This window comes from Symsagittifera roscoffensis, chromosome 8 (genome assembly GCF_963678635.1).
Source record: "Symsagittifera roscoffensis chromosome 8, txSymRosc1.1, whole genome shotgun sequence".
NCBI classification, from domain to species: Eukaryota; Metazoa; Xenacoelomorpha; order Acoela; family Convolutidae; genus Symsagittifera; species Symsagittifera roscoffensis.
In genome coordinates, this window is record NC_087069.1 from 26,588,052 (window position 1) to 26,605,748 (window position 17,697).

The 17,697-nt window shown below is 34.2% G+C and overlaps 1 protein-coding gene and 6 non-coding genes across 7 annotated transcripts in view; all 7 read right to left on the reverse strand.

Annotated features, from left to right (window-relative positions):
• LOC134853716 (vinculin-like) overlaps positions 1–17,697 on the reverse strand; it is a 325,677-nt gene that overhangs the window by 140,915 nt on the left and 167,065 nt on the right. The window lies entirely within an intron of this gene.
• Positions 287–358, reverse strand: Trnaq-cug (transfer RNA glutamine (anticodon CUG)). Its single transcript has one exon. It is a non-coding gene; the product is annotated as a tRNA-Gln (tRNA).
• Trnaq-cug (transfer RNA glutamine (anticodon CUG)) lies at positions 1,605–1,676 on the reverse strand. The gene has a single exon. It is a non-coding gene; the product is annotated as a tRNA-Gln (tRNA).
• On the reverse strand, positions 2,260–2,331 carry Trnaq-cug (transfer RNA glutamine (anticodon CUG)). Its single transcript has one exon. It is a non-coding gene; the product is annotated as a tRNA-Gln (tRNA).
• Trnaq-cug (transfer RNA glutamine (anticodon CUG)) lies at positions 10,206–10,277 on the reverse strand. Its single transcript has one exon. It is a non-coding gene; the product is annotated as a tRNA-Gln (tRNA).
• On the reverse strand, positions 14,339–14,410 carry Trnaq-cug (transfer RNA glutamine (anticodon CUG)). Its single transcript has one exon. It is a non-coding gene; the product is annotated as a tRNA-Gln (tRNA).
• Trnaq-cug (transfer RNA glutamine (anticodon CUG)) lies at positions 14,917–14,988 on the reverse strand. The gene has a single exon. It is a non-coding gene; the product is annotated as a tRNA-Gln (tRNA).

Genomic DNA, 17,697 nt, shown 5'->3' on the forward strand with positions numbered 1-17,697 from the left:
TATATGAGAATGGCAATGGAGCCAAAAATCAAAGAGCTGATTCATCGTAAATAATTGATTCTTATCTACAGGTAAGCTTACAAATATAGGAAAAAACTTGAGGCAAAATCAACTGAGATAAATCTACAATTAACTGAGCTAAATCAACTAAATATGACAACCTGGTGAGCGTGGGTGGTTGTGTGATCAATTTCACAAAACTGTGATTCATCAGTTTTCTAAAATCTTTTTTAAGTGCATGAAGATGAATCTTGATGTTTCAAGAATAGCCGACAAAATCACGTTCAGGTCTCACCGAGATTTGAACTCGGATCTTTGGATTCAGAGTCCAAGGTGCTAACCATTACACCATGAGACCTGAAATTGCCAATTACCACAGCAGCAACAATTCTATTGTACAAAGAACAGTCTCAAGCCACAGCGTTAAATAATATCGAATAGCCAGAGCAAAAATTGTTTCAATTTTGGAAACAAAATGTCCGCCATTCATTTATCAAAATCTAGATTTCAGCACCAACTTCTTTTTTTTGAAACAATAAAATTCATTGTAAAAAACTTATTGTGGTTCCACAGTTCTCAGGACTTTTCAAAAAAATGCCACAATCTGATGTTCAAACAAACTGTTGAACACGTCGGTACGATCAAGGAAAAATGGATATATGAGAATGGCAATGGAGCCAAGAATCAAAGAGCTGATTCAACGTAAATAACTGATTCTTATCTACAGGTAAGCCTACAAATATAGGAGAAAACTTGAGGCAAATTTAACTGAAATAAATCTACAATTAACTGAGCTAAACCAACAAAATATGACAACCTGGTGAGCGTGGGTGGTTGTGTGATCATTTTCACAAAACTGTGATTCATTAGTTGTCAAAAATCTTTTTTTAAGTGCATGAAGATTAATCTTGATGTTTCAAGAATAGCCGACAAAATCATGTTCAGATTTCACCGAGATTTCAACTCAGATCTTTGAATTCAGAATCCAAGGTGCTAACCAATATACCATCAGACCCGATATTTACGATAATCACAGCAGCAACAACTTCTACATTACAAAGAACAGTCTCAAGGTAATGCGTTAATTAACATCAAACAGCCTGAGCAAAAACTGTTCAATTTTTTAAAACAAATTGTCCGCAGATCATTTATCAAAACCTAGATTTCGGCATAGACTTTTACTTTTTAAACACAATAAGACTCATTGTGAAAAACTCATATTGTAGTTTTCCAGTGCTCAGGACATTTCAAAAAAAATAACAAGAAGTGATGTTCGAACTATTTGTTGAACACGTCGGTACAATCAAGGGAAAAAGGATATATGAGAATGGCAAGGAATCCAATAATCAAAAAGCTGATTCATCGTAAATAACTGATTCTTATCTACAGGTAAGCCTACAAATATAGGAAAAAACTTGAGGCAAATTTAACTGAAATAAATCTACAATTAACTGAGCTAAATCAACTAAATATGACAACCTGGTGAGCAAGGGTGGTTGTGTGATCAATTTCACAAAACAGTGATTCATTAGTTGTCTAAAATCTTTTTTAAGTGCATGAAGATGAATCTTGATGTTTCAAGAATAGCCTACAAAATCACGTTCAGGTCTCACCGAGATTTGAACTCGGATCTTTGGATTCAGAGTCCAAGGTGCTAACCATTACACCATGAGACCTGAAATTGACAATTACCACAGCAGCAACAATTCTACTGTACAAAGAACAGTCTCAAGCCACAGCGTTAAATAATATCGAATAGCCAGAGCAAAAACTGTTTCAATTTTGGAAACAAAATGTCCGCCATTCATTTATCAAAATCTAGATTTCAGCACAAACTTCTTTTTTTGAAACAATAAAATTCATTGTAAAAAACTTAGTGGTTCCACAGTTCTCAGGACTTTTCAAAAGAAAATGCCAAAATCTGATGTTCAAACAAACTGTTGAACACGTCGGTACGATCAAGGAAAAATGGGTATATGAGAATGGCAAGGGAGCCAAGAATCAAAGAGCTGATTCATCGAAAATAACTGATTCTTATCTACAGGTAAGCCTACAAATATAGGAAAAAACTTGAGGCAAATTTAACTGAAATAAATCTACAATTAACTGAGCTAAATCAACTAAATATGACAACCTGGTGAGCGTGGGTGGTTGTGTGATCAATTTCACAAAACAGTGATTCATTAGTTGTCTAAAATCTTTTTTAAGTGCATGAAGATGAATCTTGATGTTTCAAGAATAGCCGACAAAATCACGTTCAGTTCTCACCGAGATTTGAACTCGGATCTTTGGATTCAGAGTCCAAGGTGCTAACCATTACACCATAAGACCTGAAATTGTTAATTACCACAGCAGCAACAATTCTACTGTACAAAGAACAGTCTCAAGCCACAGCGTTAAATAATATCGAATAGCGAGAGCAAAAACTGTTTCAATTTTGTAAACAAAATGTCCGCCATTCAATTATCAAAATCTAGATATCAGCACAAACTTCTTTTTTTGAAACAATAAAATTAATTGTAAGAAACTTATTGTGGTTCCACAGTTCTCAGGACTTTTCAAAAAAAATGCCAAAATCTGATGTTCAAACAAACTGTTGAACACGTCGGTACGATCAAGGAAAATTGGATATATGAGAATGCAATGGAGACAATAATCAAAGAGCTGATTCATCGTAAATAACTGATTCTTATCTACAGGTAAGCCTACAAATATAGGAAAAAACTTGAGGCAAATTTAACTGAAATAAATCTACAATTAAATGAGCTAAATCAACTAAAAATGACAACCTGGTGAGCGTGGGTGGTTGTGCGACCATTTTCACAAAACTGTGATTCATTAGTTGTCTAAAATCTTTTTTTAAGTGCATGAAGATTAATCTTGATGTTTCAAGAATAGTCGACAAAATCATGTTCAGATTTCACCGAGATTTCAACTCAGATCTTTGAATTCAGAATCCAAGGTGCTAACCAATATACCATCAGACCCGATATTTACGATTATCACAGCAGCAACAATTTCTACATGACAAAGAACAGTCTCAAGGTAATGCGTTAATTAACATCAAACAGCCTGAGCAAAAACTGTTCAATTTTTTAAAACAAATTGTCCGCAGATCATTTATCAAAACCTAGATTTCGGCATAGACTTTTACTTTTTAAACACAATAAGACTCATTGTGAAAAACTTATATTGTAGTTTCCCAGTGCTCAGGACATTTCAAAAAAATAACAAGAAGTGATGTTCGAACAATTTGTTGAACACGTCGGTACAATCAAGGGAAAAAGGATATATGAGAATGGCAAGGAATCCAATAATCAAAAAGCTGATTCATCGTAAATAACTGATTCTTATCTACAGCTAGGCCAACTATTAGAAAAACTTGGAGCAAAGTTAATTGAAATAAATCCACAATTAACTGAACTAAATCTAAATTGTGTGACAATCTGGTGAGCGTGGGTGCTTATGTGATCAATTTCGTAAAACTGTGATTCATAAGTTGTTTAAAATCTTTTTTTTTAGGTGCATGAAGTACTGGATGCTTCAAGAAAAGCCGACAAAATCACATTCAGGTCTTTCAAAGATTAGAACTCCAATCTTTAGATTCAGTCCAAGGTGCTAACCATTACACCATGAGACCTGAAACTAACAATTTATTGAACACGTCGGTACAATCGAGAGAAAGAGGATATAGGAGAATGGCGAGGAATCCAATAATCAAAGAGCTGATTCATCGTAAGTAAATAATTTTTATCTACAGCTAGGCCTACTATTAGAAAAACTTGGAGCAAAATTAAATGAAAAAAATCCACAGTTAACTGAACTAAATCTAAAATGTGAGACAATCTGGTAAGCGTGGGTGGTTAGGTGATCAATTTCGTAAAACTGTGATTCATAAGTTGTTCAATTTTTTTTTCAGTTGCATGAAGATGAATCCTGATGCTTCAAGAAAAGCCAACAAACTCACGTTCAGGTCTCACCGAGATTTGACTTCGGATCTTTGGATTCAGAGTCCAAGGTGCTAACCATTACACCATTAGACCTGAAATTAACAACTACCACAGCAGCAACAATTCTACTGTACAAAGAACAGTCTCAAGCAACAGCGTTAAATAATATCGAATAGTCAGAGCAAAAACTGTTTCAATTTTGGAAACAAAATGTCCGCCATTCATTTATTAAAATCTAGATCAGCACAAACTTCTTTTTTTTTGAAAAAATAAAACTCATTGTAAAAAACTTATTGTAGTTCCACAGCTCTCAGGACTTTTCAAAAAAATTCCAAAATCTGATGTTCAAACAAATTGTTGAACACGTCGGTACAATCAAGGAAAAAGGGATATATGAAAATGGCAATGGAGCCAATGATCAAAGAGCTGATTCATCGTAAATAACTGATTCTTGTCTAAAGGTAAGCCTACAATTATAAGAAAAAACTTGAGGAAAATTTAACTGAAATAAATTTACAATTAACTGAACTAAGTCAACTAAGTATGACAACCTGGTGAGCGTGGGTGGTTATGTGATCAATTTCATAAAACTGAGATTCATAGGTTGTTTAGAATAATTTGAGGTGCATGAAGATGAATCTTGATGTTTCAAGAATAGCCGACAAAATCACGTTCAGGTCTCACCGAGATTCGTACTCGGATCTTCCGATTCAGAGTCCAAGGTGCTAATCAGAGTCCATTATGCCATGAGAAATGATAAACTAAATTACCACAATAGCAACAATTCCTACTGCACAAAGAACAGTCTGAAGCCAAAGCGTTAATTATTATCGAATAGCCAGAGCAAAAACTGTTTCATTTTTGTAAACAAAATGTCCGCCATTCGGTTATCAAAAGCTAGATTTCAGCACATAATTTTATTTTTTTGAAACAATAAAACTCATTGTAAAAAACTTACTGTAGTTCCACAGTTCTCAGGACTTTTCAAAACAATGCCAAAATCTGATGTTCAAACAAACTGTTGAACACGTCGGTATGATCAAGGAAAAATGAAAATATGAGAATGGCAATGGAGCCAATAATCAAAGAGCTGATTCATCGTAAATAACTGATTCTTATCTACAGCTAAGCCTACAACTATAGGAAAAAACTTGAGGCAAATTTAACTGAAATAAATCTACAATTAAATCAACTAAATAAGACAACCTGGTGAGCGTGGGGGGTTATGTGATCAATTTCACAAAACTGTGATTCATTAGTTGTCTAAAATCTTTTTTAAAGTGCATGAAGATGAATCTTGATGTTTCAAGAATAGCCGACAAAATCATGTTCAGATTTCACCGAGATTTCAACTCAGATCTTTGAATTCAGAATCCAGGGTGCTAACCAATATACCATCAGACCCGATATTCCCGATTATCGCAGCAGCAACAATTTCTACATTACAAAGAACAGTCTCAAGGTAATGCGTTAATTAACATCAAACAGCCAGAGCAAAAACTGTTTCATTTTTGTAAACAAAATGTCCGCCATTCGGTTATCAAAAGCTAGATTTCAGCACATAATTTTATTTTTTTTGAAACAATAAAACTCATTGTAAAAAACTTACTGTAGTTCCACAGTTCTCAGGACTTTTCAAAACAATGCCAAAATCTGATGTTCAAACAAACTGTTGAACACGTCGGTATGATCAAGGAAAAATGAAAATATGAAAATGGCAATGGAGCCAATGATCAAAGAGCTGATTCATCGTAAATAACTGATTCTTGTCTAAAGGTAAGCCTACAATTATAAGAAAAAACTTGAGGAAAATTTAACTGAAATAAATTTACAATTAACTGATCTAAGTCAACTAAGTATGACAACCTGGTGAGCGTGGGTGGTTATGTGATCAATTTCATAAAACTGAGATTCATAGGTTGTTTAGAATAATTTGAGGTGCATGAAGATGAATCTTGATGTTTCAAGAATAGCCGACAAAATCACGTTCAGGTCTCGTCGAGATTCGTACTCGGATCTTCCGATTCAGAGTCCAAGGTGCTAATCAGAGTCCATTATGCCATGAGAAATGATAAACTAAATTACCACAATAGCAACAATTCCTACTGCACAAAGAACAGTCTGAAGCCAAAGCGTTAATTATTATCGAATATCCAGAGCAAAAACTGGTTCATTTTTGTAAACAAAATGTCCGCCATTCGGTTATCAAAAGCTAGATTTCAGCACATAATTTTATTTTTTGAAACAATAAAACTCATTGTAAAAAACTTACTGTAGTTCCACAGTTCTCAGGAATTTTCAAAACAATGCCAAAATCTGATGTTCAAACAAACTGTTGAACACGTCGGTATGATCAAGGAAAAATGAAAATATGAGAATGGCAATGGAGCCAATAATCAAAGAGCTGATTCATCGTAAATAACTGATTCTTATCTACAGCTAAGCCTACAACTATAGGAAAAAACTTGAGGCAAATTTAACTGAAATAAATCTACAATTAAATCAACTAAATAAGACAACCTGGTGAGCGTGGGGGGTTATGTGATCAATTTCACAAAACTGTGATTCATTAGTTGTCTAAAATCTTTTTTAAAGTGCATGAAGATGAATCTTGATGTTTCAAGAATAGCCGACAAAATCATGTTCAGATTTCACCGAGATTTCAACTCAGATCTTTGAATTCAGAATCCAGGGTGCTAACCAATATACCATCAGACCCGATATTCCCGATTATCGCAGCAGCAACAATTTCTACATTACAAAGAACAGTCTCAAGGTAATGCGTTAATTAACATCAAACAGCCAGAGCAAAAACTGTTTCATTTTTGTAAACAAAATGTCCGCCATTCGGTTATCAAAAGCTAGATTTCAGCACATAATTTTATTTTTTTGAAACAATAAAACTCATTGTAAAAAACTTACTGTAGTTCCACAGTTCTCAGGACTTTTCAAAACAATGCCAAAATCTGATGTTCAAACAAACTGTTGAACACGTCGGTATGATCAAGGAAAAATGAAAATATGAAAATGGCAATGGAGCCAATGATCAAAGAGCTGATTCATCGTAAATAACTGATTCTTGTCTAAAGGTAAGCCTACAATTATAAGAAAAAACTTGAGGAAAATTTAACTGAAATAAATTTACAATTAACTGATCTAAGTCAACTAAGTATGACAACCTGGTGAGCGTGGGTGGTTATGTGATCAATTTCATAAAACTGAGATTCATAGGTTGTTTAGAATAATTTGAGGTGCATGAAGATGAATCTTGATGTTTCAAGAATAGCCGACAAAATCACGTTCAGGTCTCACCGAGATTCGTACTCGGATCTTCCGATTCAGAGTCCAAGGTGCTAATCAGAGTCCATTATGCCATGAGAAATGATAAACTAAATTACCACAATAGCAACAATTCCTACTGCACAAAGAACAGTCTGAAGCCAAAGCGTTAATTATTATCGAATAGCCAGAGCAAAAACTGTTTCATTTTTGTAAACAAAATGTCCGCCATTCGGTTATCAAAAGCTAGATTTCAGCACATAATTTTATTTTTTGAAACAATAAAACTCATTGTAAAAAACTTACTGTAGTTCCACAGTTCTCAGGACTTTTCAAAACAATGCCAAAATCTGATGTTCAAACAAACTGTTGAACACGTCGGTATGATCAAGGAAAAATGAAAATATGAGAATGGCAATGGAGCCAATAATCAAAGAGCTGATTCATCGTAAATAACTGATTCTTATCTACAGCTAAGCCTACAACTATAGGAAAAAACTTGAGGCAAATTTAACTGAAATAAATCTACAATTAAATCAACTAAATAAGACAACCTGGTGAGCGTGGGGGGTTATGTGATCAATTTCACAAAACTGTGATTCATTAGTTGTCTAAAATCTTTTTTAAAGTGCATGAAGATGAATCTTGATGTTTCAAGAATAGCCGACAAAATCATGTTCAGATTTCACCGAGATTTCAACTCAGATCTTTGAATTCAGAATCCAGGGTGCTAACCAATATACCATCAGACCCGATATTCCCGATTATCGCAGCAGCAACAATTTCTACATTACAAAGAACAGTCTCAAGGTAATGCGTTAATTAACATCAAACAGCCTGAGCAAAAACTGTTCAATTTTTTAAAACAAATTGTCCGCAGATCATTTATCAAAACATAGACTTCGGCATAGACTTTTACTTTTTAAAAACAATAAGACACATTGTGAAAAACTTATATTGTAGTTTCCCAGTGCTCAGCACATTTCCAAAAAGTAACAAGAAGTGATGTTCGAACAATTTGTTGAACACGTCGGAACAATCAAGGGAAAAAGGATATATGAGAATGGCAAGAAATCCAATAATCAAAAAGCAGATTCATTGTAAATAAAGGATTCTTATCTACAGCTAGGCCTACTATTAGAAAAACTTGGAGCAAAATTAATTGAAACAAATCCACAATTAACTGAACTAAACCTAAACTGTGTGACAATCTGGTGAGCGTGGGTGGTTATGTGATCATATTCGTAAAACTGTGATTCATAAGTTGTTCAAAATAATTTTAGGTGCATGAAGACGAATCTTGATGCTTCAAGAACAGCCGACAAAATCACGTTCAGGTCTCACCGAGGTTTAAACTCGGATCTTTGGTTTCAGAGTCCAAGGTGCTAACCATTACACCATTAGACCTGAACACAACAATTACCACAGCAGCAACAATTCTACTGTACAAGGAACAGTCTTAAGCCAAAGCGTTCATTAATATTGAAAAGTCAGAGCACAAACTATTCCAAATTTGGAAACAAAATGTCCGCCATTCATTTATCAAAATCTAGATTTCAGCACATACTTTTATTTTTTTGAAACAATAAAACTCATTGTAAAAAACTTATTTTAGTTCCACAGTTCTCAGGACTTTTCAAAAAAAATGCCAGAATCCGATGTTCAAACACGTCGGTACGATAAAGGCAAAATGGATATATTGGAATGGCAATGGAGCCAAGAATCAAATAGCTGATTCATCGTAAAAAAAAGATTCTTATCTACAGGTAAGCCTACAAATATAGGAAAAAACTTTAGGCAAATTTGACTGAAACAAATCTACATTTAACTGAACTAAATCACCTAAAAATGACAACTTGGAGAGCGTGGGTGGTTATGTGATCAATTTCACAAAACTGTGATTCATTAGTTGTCTAAAAAAACTTTTGCATGAAGATGAATCTTGATGTTTCAAGAATAGCCGACAAAACCACGTTCTGGTTTCACCGAGATTTCAACTCAGATCTTAGGATTCAGCGTCCCAGGTGCTTACCAATATAACATGAGACCCGATAATCTCGATTATCGCAGCAGCAACAATTTCTACATTACAAAGAACAGTCTCAAGGTAATGCGTTAATTAACATCAAACAGCCTGAGCAAAAACTGTTCAATTTTTTAAAACAAATTGTCCGCAGATCATTTATCAAAACATAGACTTCGGCATAGACTTTTACTTTTTAAAAACAATAAGACACACTGTGATTCATTAGTTGTCTAAAATAAATTTTTGCATGAAGATGAATCTTGATGTTTCAAGAATAGCCGACAAAACCACGTTCAGGTTTCACCGAGATTTCAACTCAGATCTTTGGATTCAGAGTCCCAGGTGCTGACCAACATACCATGAGACCCGATAATCTCGATTACCACAGCAGCAACAATTCTACTGTATAAAGAACAGTCTCAAGCCACAGCGTTAATTAATATCGAATAGCCAGAGCAAAAACTGTTTCATTTTTTGAAACAAAATGTCAGCGATTCATTTATCAAAATCTATATTTCAGCACATAATTTTATTTTTTGAACAATAAACCTCATTGTAAAAAACTTATTGTAGTTCCAGAGTTCTCAGGAATTTTCAAAAAAAAAACCAAAAACTGATGTTCAAACAAACTGTTGAACACGACGGTTAGAGTCGGAAAAATGGATGTATGAGAATGGCAATGAAGCCAATAATCAAAGAGCTGATTCATCGTAAATAAATGACTTTTATCTACAGGTAAGCCTACAATGATAGGAAAAAATTGAGGCAAAATTAACTGAAATAAATCTACAATTAACTGAACTAAATCAACTAAGTATGACAACCTGGTGAGCGTGGGTGGTTATGTGATCAATTTCGCAAAACTGGGATTCATAAGTTGTTCAAAATTTTTCTTAAGGTGCATGAAGATGTATCTTGATGCCTCAATAATAGCCGACAAAATCACGTTCAGGTTTCACCGAGATTTGAACTCGGATCTTTGGATTCAGAGTCCAAGGTGCTAACCATTACACCATGAGACCTGAAAATATCAATCACCACAGCAGTAACAATTCTACTGTACAAAGAACAGTCTCAAGCCAAAGCGTTAATTAATATCGAATAGCCAGAGCAAAAACTGTTTCATTTTTGTAAACAAAATGTCAGCGATTCATTTATCAAAATCTATATTTCAGCACATAATTTTATTTTTTTGAAACAAAAAAATTCATTGTAAAAAACTTATTGCAGTTCCACAGTTCTCAGGACTTTTCAAGAAAAATGCAAAATCTGATGTTCAAACAAACTGTTGAACACGTCGGTACGATCAAGGAAAATGGATATATGAGAATGGCAATGGAGCCAGTAATCAAAAAGCTGAATCATCGTAAATAAATGATTCTTATCTAGAGGTCAGCCTACAATTACAGGAAAAAAACTTCAGGCAAATTTAACTGAAATAAATCTACAATTAACTGAACTAAATCAACTAAGTATGACAACCTGGTGAGCGTGGGTGGTTATGTGATCAATTTCACAAAACTGTGATTCATTAGTTGTCTAAAATAATTTTTTGCATGAAGATGAATCTTGATGTTTCAAGAATAGCCGACAAAACCACGTTCAGGTTTCACCGAGATTTCAACTCAGATCTTTGGATTCAGAGTCCCAGGTGCTGACCAACATACCATGAGACCCGATAATCTCGATTACCACAGCAGCAACAATTCTACTGTAAAGGACAGTCTCAAGCCACAGCGTTCATTAGTATCGAATAGCCAGAGCAAAAACTCTTTCATTTTTGGAAATAAAACGTCAGCCCTTCATGTATCAAAATCTAGATTTCAGCACATAATTTTTTTTTTGAAACAATAAAACTCATTGTAAAAAACTTATTGTAGATCCACAGTTCTCAGGAACTTTCAAAAAAAGCCAAAATTTGATGTTCAAACAAACTGTTCAACACGACGGTTAGAGTCGGAAAAATGGATGTATGAGAATGGCAATGAAGCCAATAATCAAAGAGCTAATTCATCGTAAATAAATGACTCTTATCTACAGTGAAGCCTACAATTACAGGAAAAAACTTGAGGCAAATTTAACTGAAATAAATCTACAATTAACTGAACTAAATCAACTAAGTATGACAACCTGGTGAGCGTGGGTGGTTATGTGATCAATTTCGTAAAACTGTGATTCATAAGTTGTTCAAAATCATTTTCAAGGTGCATGAAGATGAATCTTGATGCTTCAAGATTTGCCGACAGGTCTCACCGAGATTTGAACTCGGATCTTTGGATTCAGATTCCAAGGTGCTAACCATTTTACCATGAGACCTAAAAATAACAATCACCACAGCAGCAACAATTCTACTGTACCAAGATTAGTCTCAAGCCAAAGCTTTAATTAATATCGAATAGCCTGAGCAAAAACTGTTCCAATTTTGACAACAAAATTTCCGCAGTTCATTTATCAAAGTCTAGATTTCAGCACTTACTTTTAATTTTTTGAAACAATAAAACCCATTGTGGAAAACTTATTTTATAGTTTCACAATTCTCAGGACTTTAAAAAATGACAAGAAATGATGTTATTAAATTTTGTTGAACACGTCGGTACAATCAAGGGAAAATGGATATATGAGAAGCGGCAACAGAGCTGATTCATTGTAAATAAATGTTTCTTATCTACAGCAAGGCCAACAATTAGAAAACAAGAATATCACCGATATTTGAACTCGGATCTTTGAATTCAGAGTCCAACGTGCTTAGCATTATACCATAAAACATGATACTTACAATTACCAGAGCAGTAACAGTTACTACTTTACAATGAGCACTCTCATAGCAAAACGTTATTTAAAACTGAACAGCCCAAACAAAAATTTCCAATGTGGAAATTAAAATAACTGGAGTTCATTTATTAAAATTTACATTTTGGCACAGAATTTTAAAAATTTGATAGAGAAGAACTCGTCGTTAAAAAACTTATTGGTAGTTCCACAGTTTTCAGGACTTTTCAAAAAGGAGGACATCAACTGATAATTAAACAATTCGTTAAACACAATGGTACAATCAAGGGAAAATTATTATACGAGAAACGCAATAACCTAAAAGCTGATTCATCGTAAAAATTGACTCTTATCTACAGCAAGGCCTACTATTAGAATAAAAACATGAAGCAGTCTTATCTGTTTAATTCAAATAATTATGACAATCTGATGAGCGTGCGTGGTTATGTGATCAACTTTATAAAACTGTGATTCATTAATTGTCTAAAATCTTTTTTCAGGTGCAAGAAGCTGATTCTCGTTGTTTCAGGAAAAGCCGACCCAATCACATTCAGTTCTCACCGAGATTTGAACTCGGATCTATCGCTTCAGAGTCCAAGGTGCTAACCATTACACCACGAGACCTGATACTGACGATTACCACAGTTTACAGTTGCTACTGTAAAAAGACAAGTCTCAAGGTAAAGCGTTAATTATCATCAAATAGCCTGAGCAACAACTGTTCCGATTTTGAAAACAATTTTCCGCAGTTCATTTATCAAAATCTAGATTTTGGCACAGAATTTTTACTTTGTTGATACAATCAAACTCATTGTGACAAACTTATTTTGCAATATCACAGTTCTCAGGATTTTTCAAAAAAAATGCTGGGAACTGATGTTGAAACAATTTGTTGAACACGTCGGTACGATCAAGGGAAAACGAATAGATGAGAATAGCAATGAAGTCAATAATCAAAGAGCTGATTCATCGTAAGTAAATGATTCGTTTCTTCAGCTAGGCCTACTAATAGAAAAACTTGGAGCAAAATTAAATGAAATAAATCCACAGCTAACTGAACTAAATCTAAAAAATGTGTGAAAATCTGGTGAGCGTGGGTGAGTATGTGATCAATTTCGTAAAACTGTGATTCATAAGTTGTTCAAAATCTTTCTTAAGGTGCATCAAGATGAACTTGATGCTTCAAGAATAGACGACAAAATCACGTTCAGGTCTCACCGAGATTGGAACTCAGATCTTTGGATTCAACCATTACACCATGAGACCTAAAAATAACAATCACCACAGCAGTAACAATTCTACTTTACAAAGAACAGTCTCAAGCCAAAGCGTTAATTAATATCGAATAGCCTGATCAAAAACTGTTCCAATTTTGACAACAAAATTTCCGCAGTTCATTTATCAAAATCTAGATTTCAGCACATACTTGAAACAAAAAAATTCATTGTAAAAAACTTATTGCAGTTTCACAGTTCTCAGGACTTCTCAAAAAAAATGCCAGAATCTGATGTTCAAACAAACTGTTGAACACGGCGGTACGATCAAGGCAAAATGGATATATGAGAATGGCAATGGAGCCTGTGATTCATTAGTTGTCTAAAATCTTTTTTTAAGTGCATGAAGATGAATCTTGATGTTTCAAGAATAGCCGACAAAATCATGTTCAGATTTCACCGAGATTTCATTTCAGATCTTTCAATTCAGAATCCAAGGTGCTAACCAATGTACCATGAGACCCGATATTGCCGATTATCACAGCAGCAACAATTTCTACATTATAAAGAACAGTCTCAAGGTAATGCGTTAATTAACATCAAACAGCCTGAGCAAAAACTGTTCAATTTTTTAAAACAAATTGTCCGCAGATCATTTATCAAAACCTAGATTTCGGCACAGACTTTTACTTTTTAAACACAATAAGACTCGTTGTGAAAAACTTATGTTGTAGTTTCCCAGTGCTCAGGACATTTCAAAAAAATGACAAGATGTGATGTTCGAACAATTTGTTGAACACGTTGGTACAACCAAGGGAAAAAGGATATATGAGAATGGCAAGGAATCCAATAATCAAAAAGCTGATTCATCGTAAATAAATTATTCTTATCTACAGCTATTAGAAAAACTTGGAGCAAAATTAATTGAAACCAATCCACAATTAACTGAACTAAACCTAAGCTGTGTGACAATCTGGTAAGCGTGGGTGGTTTTATGTGATCAATTTCGTAAAACTGTGATTCATAAGTTGTTCAAAATATTTTTTAGGTGCATGAAGACGAATCTTGATGCTTCAACAACAGCCGACAAAATCACGTTCAGGTCTCACCGAGGTTTGAACTCGGATCTTTGGAGTCAGAGTCCAAGGTTCTAACCATTACACCATGAGACCTGAAAATTACAATTTATTGAACACGTCGGTACAACAAAACGTCCGCCATTCATTCATCAAAATCTAGATTTCAGCACAAACTTCTTTTTTTTTAAACAATTAAACTCATTGTAAAAAACTTATTGTGGTTCCACAGTTCTCAGGACTTTTCAAAAAAAAAGCCAATATCTGATGTTCAAACAAACTGTTGAACACGTCGGTACGATCAAGGAAAAATGGATATATGAGAATGGCAATGGAGCCAAAAATCAAAGAGCTGATTCATCGTAAATAACTGATTCTTATCTACAGCTAAGCTTACAAATATAGGAAAAAACTTGAGGCAAAATCAACTGAAATAAATCTACAATTAACTGAGCTAAATCAACTAAATATGACAACCTGGTGAGCGTGGGTGGTTGTGTGATCAATTTCACAAAACTGTGATTCATTAGTTGTCTAAAATCTTTTTTAAGTGCATGAAGATGAATCTTGATGTTTCAAGAATAGCCGACAAAATCACGTTCAGGTCTCACCGAGATTTGAACTCGGATATTTGGATTCAGAGTCCAAGGTGCTAACCATTACACCATGAGACCTGAAATTGAGAATTAACACAGCAGCAACAATTCTACTGTACAAGGAACAGTCTTAAGCCAAAGCGTTAATTAATATTGAAAAGTCAGAGCACAAACTATTCCAAATTTGGAAACAAAATTTCCGCTATTCATTTATCAAAATCTAGATTTCAGCACATACTTTTATTTTTTTGAAACAATAAAACTCATTGTAAAAAACTTATTTTAGTTCCACAGTTCGCAGGACTTTTCAAAAAAAATGCCAGAAACCGATGTTCAAACAAACTGTTGAACACGTCGGTACGATAAAGGCAAAATGGATATATTGGAATGGCAATGGAGCCAATAATCAAATAGCTGATTCATCGTTAAAAAAAAAAGATTCTTATCTACAAGTAAGCCTAAAACAAATATAGGAAAAAACTTTAGGCAAATTTGACTGAAACAAATCTACAATTAAATGAACTAAATCAACGAAGTATGACAACTTGGTGAGCGTGGGTGGTTATGTGATCAATTTCACAAAACTGTGATTCATTAGTTGTCTAAAAAAACTTTTGCATGAAGATGAATCTTGATGTTTCAAGAATAGCCGACAAAACCACGTTCTGGTTTCACCGAGATTTTAACTCAGATCTTTGGATTCAGAGTCCCAGGTGCTGACCAATATAACATGAGACCCGATAATCTCGATTACCACAGCAGCAACAATTCTACTGTATAAAGAACAGTCTCAAGCCACAGCGTTAATTAATATCGAATAGCCAGAGCAAAAACTGTTTCATTTTTGAGAACAAAATGTCAGCGACTCATTTATCAAAATCTAGATTTCATTTTATTTTTTGAACAATAAAACTCATTGTAAAAAACTTATTGTAGTTCCAGAGTTCTCAGGAATTTTCAAAAAAAAACCAAAAACTGATGTTCAAAACAAACTGTTGAACACGACGGTTAGAGTCGGAAAAATTGATGTATGAGAATGGCAATGAAGCCAATAATCAAAGAGCTGATTCATCGTAAATGAATGACTCTTATCTACAGGTAAGCCTACAATTATAGGAAAAAACGTGAGGCAAATTTAACTGAAATAAATCTACAATTAACTGAACTAAATCAACTAAGTATGACAACCTGGTGAGCGTGGGTGGTTATGTGATCAATTTCGTAAAAATGTGATTCATAAGTTGTTCAAAATCTTTTTTAAGGTGCATGAAGATGAATCTTGATGCTTCAAGAATAGCCGACAATATCAAGTTCAGGTCTCACCGAGATTGGAACTCAGATCTTTGGATTCAACCATTACACCATGAGACCTAAAAATAACAATCACCACAGCAGTAACAATTCTACTGTACAAAGAACAGTCTCAAGCCAAAGCGTTAATTAATATCGAATGGCCTGAGCAAAAACTGTTCCAATTTTGACAACAAAATTTCCGCAGTTCATTTATCAAAATCTAGATTTCAGCACATACTTTTATTTTTTTGAAACAAAAAAAATCATTGTAAAAAACTTATTGCAGTTCCACAGTTCTCAGGACTTCTCAAAAAAAAAATGCCAGAATCTGATGTTCAAACAAACTGTTGAACACGGCGGTACGATCAAGGCAAAATGGATATATGAGAATGGCAATGGAGCCAATGATCAAAGAGCTGATTCATCGTATATAAATGATTCTTATCTACAGGTAAGCCAACAAATATAGGAAAAAAACTTCAGGCAAATTTAACTGAAATAAATCTACAATTAACTGAACTAAATCAACTAAGTATGACAACCTGGTGAGCGTGGGTGGTTATGTGATCAATTTCACAAAACTGTGATTCATTAGTTGTCTAAAAAAACTTTTGCATGAAGATGAATCTTGATGTTTCAAGAATAGCCGACAAAACCACGTTCTGGTTTCACCGAGATTTTAACTCAGATCTTTGGATTCAGAGTCCCAGGTGCTGACCAATATAACATGAGACCCGATAATCTCGATTACCACAGCAGCAACAATTCTACTGTATAAAGAACAGTCTCAAGCCACAGCGTTAATTAATATCGAATAGCCAGAGCAAAAACTGTTTCATTTTTGAGAACAAAATGTCAGCGACTCATTTATCAAAATCTAGATTTCATTTTATTTTTTGAACAATAAAACTCATTGTAAAAAACTTATTGTAGTTCCAGAGTTCTCAGGAATTTTCAAAAAAAACAAAAACTGATGTTCAAAACAAACTGTTGAACACGACGGTTAGAGTCGGAAAAACTGATGTATGAGAATGGCAATGAAGCCAATAATCAAAGAGCTGATTCATCGTAAATGAATGACTCTTATCTACAGGTAAGCCTACAATTATAGGAAAAAACGTGAGGCAAATTTAACTGAAATAAATCTACAATTAACTGAACTAAATCAACTAAGTATGACAACCTGGTGAGCGTGGGTGGTTATGTGATCAATTTCGTAAAAATGTGATTCATAAGTTGTTCAAAATCTTTTTTAAGGTGCATGAAGATGAATCTTGATGCTTCAAGAATAGCCGACAATATCAAGTTCAGGTCTCAACGAGATTTGAACTCGGATCTTTGGATTCAAAGTCCATGGTGCTAACCATTACACCATGAGACCTGAAAATAACAATGACCACAGCAGTAACAATTCTACTGTACAAAGAACAGTCTCAAGCCAAAGCGTTAATTAATATCGAATGGCCTGAGCAAAAACTGTTCCAATTTTGACAA